The sequence below is a fragment of the Pyrus communis genome, chromosome 4 (genome assembly GCF_963583255.1).
Source record: "Pyrus communis chromosome 4, drPyrComm1.1, whole genome shotgun sequence".
In the NCBI taxonomy this organism is placed as follows: Eukaryota; Viridiplantae; Streptophyta; class Magnoliopsida; order Rosales; family Rosaceae; genus Pyrus; species Pyrus communis.
Window position 1 is genome coordinate 28,784,654 of NC_084806.1, and position 2,787 is coordinate 28,787,440.

A 2,787-nucleotide genomic window follows, 5' to 3' on the forward strand; every position below is an offset into this window, starting at 1 on the left:
TGGAAATGGGATAGCCTTCAATATGAGGCATGACATATAACGGCTTTAGATGTTGGAGATTAACAAAAGAAGAGCGGGGAAACAATTCGGCCAGGGCTGCCTTAAGTTTGTCACCTTTACTGATTTCCCCATCTTCCTCAGTAACGATAAAATCCACTTGTGTTGCTTCTTCGGCAACCACGTCCCCATCCAAAAAATTTGACTGGTGGGTTCTCGGTTGAAACTTAGCCGATAGGACATAGACCATGCTGATTTCCATGTGCTTGAGGACCGAATGACGCATCGGGTCTTGGTTGTCGACTTCTAGATCAGTAAATGTGGTATCAGTCTTTGGAGTGTCTTCAACCGGATTATTCATTGCCTCGATATGTACCTGGTCATCTTCCTCGAGCTGGTTTATTGTAGAAGAGTGATTTTGTTCTTGTAGTGCTTTACGGGCTTCTGATTCAGGCGTTCCTTGTGTCCAGGTATGCATCTAAAAGTGCCGTTTGATTTTCCTCATCAGCAGTAAGGCCGAAAAGAGACACGGCCGAGAAGACTTCGAAATGATATCGCAGGTGCTGAAGGTCTTCCAGTGAAAAAGGTAGCTCGGCAGTGTCCATATCTGTGTATGGGTCGATTTCAAAGCCGAGGATTCGAGCCTCACGTATATGATGGAACCTAGCTTTTATTGCCAGATCGGTGGTTTTTTTTAATAATCTGTTCAGCATCAGGGCAAGTTAATGCTAGGTCGAGGGCTTCCTGACATGCGTTGGGCAGTCCGTACAAGTCATTGGCGGGATATTTCTTATGAAATTCTCACATGTACTCCAAGCATTCACCGAGGAATGGAGGGTGTAGATTGCGCCATACTTTTATTAACGGTTCCTGCAGTGGTAATGGGGGAAGCTTACTTTCGGCTTCTTGTCAGAAATGCTCAAGACAAGCTTTCATCTCTACGGGCCGAAGAATGAGCTTGATGCGTTTTTTGGACTCTTCAATGGTGGTTTCAAAGTCACGATCAACTGGCATTTTCTCTTGAAATAATTCGACCATAATGGTCAGGGTAGGTTGGTCGTTGCCACTTTCTACAACCTCTTTTGGCTGCCACCGGGTAGTCGAATTAGCATGTGCTTCTTGTCGTCGGGCCATGCAGTCTATCTGCTGCCGACGATGTTTTTGAGACTTGGATAACGCCATATACATACCGGTCGGAGAATTGTAACTATACCAACGTTGATCGCGTGGCTTAGGTGGCAAAAGGTTTTTTGACCCACCGATGAACTCGAATTGCTGGAGTTACGCGAGTAATAATCCTCATTATAGAATGGCGCATCAAAGTTAAGACGTTGTCTGACTGGGATTGGGTCTTTTGCTTGTACCTGTGGGCCGAGTCTCTCAAACACTTGTCGTCGTTGGCCGGTTTCGAGTTCCCTCAGCGGTTTTGCTACGGCCGTGGACAGTGGACATGACATTGGAGCCGAAGGTGTTCTTCCTTTAGGTTCAATTCATTTTTTACAACGGCCGCACAAAACCATTGATTCATCAGTTTCTTCTGAAGTAGAACCCGACATAGGTTCAACGATGGGCGGCCCTGAAGACTTTGTGGGTGGTGCATTTGAAAATAAATCAATCTTGAGTTTCGGCTGACCACCCTGCTTATGGACATGTTGTACTAGGACGAATTTGGCCTTCCCTTTTCCTTTGTTTTTAGGAAGATTGAGCATCCACCATACCAATTGTCGTTGAGGGGAAGGGATTGATGTCAACCGCCATCTGTTTCTCAGGAAATTTTAACTTTCCCTTCTCAATCCAACTTTGAATCGCATCACGAAACACGACGCAATTATTGGTAGCATGCTTGTTTGAATTATGGTACTTGCAGTATGTTTTCCCTTTCAATTCTTCTGCCTTAAGAATGTTGTGTCCTGGCCGAAGCTTTATGATCTTTGCTACCAACAATTGGTTGAAAATTGCATCAACCTTGGTGATATCGAAGGTGTAAACTTTTGATGTTTTAATCATCTCTTTAGAGACCGAGCGGGTTTTGGCATCTTTGGGACTGATTTGAGCTAATGCCTTGCAAATGTATGGTTTATCTATCACTATTTCAACTGCGTCTACACTGACGTATTGGGGATCCTCGCTTTCGGCCAATGCGTAGCTGATCGTGGGATTCTTGTATATCGTTCCCCAGGATGGGGACTTTGATATTTTTTCCTCTCGGAGAAAATAATCATACTGCTCAACATGCTGAGCAAGCTCGTACATATCTCGGATATTTACCCCTAGGAATTTCCTTTTGTTTTCCACGTCCAGGCCGTTTAGAGCAATTATGTAGAATTCAACTTCTGGGAGAGGTACTCGACACCAATTTCTGGTCGACTTGAACCTTGTTAAGTATTCCATTGGCGATTCGTCTAAAGCTTGAGCCATCCCAGGCAACGATGAAATAGACATTTCCATCCCTGGTCGATAGAATTGTTCATGGAATTTCTCGACTAATTCCTCCCAACCCTAGACAGAGTTCGGTGGAAGATTGATGTACCAAGCAAAGGCTGAACCTGTTAATGAAAAGTTGAATAGCCGTAGTGTATGGAAGTCGCTATTAATGTTTCCACATTGCGTAGTAAACCGAGCTACATGTTCTAATGAAGAAAAGGATGATTCTCCAGCGAAAAGACTGAAGTCAGGGATCTTGAAACCTTTAGGGTATTCAAACTTTTCCATATAAGTTGGGTACGGATGGATGAACTTTGGGAACTTCGACCCTTTTTTTAAAGCCAAGTCGATCATTCTTTGGTCCTC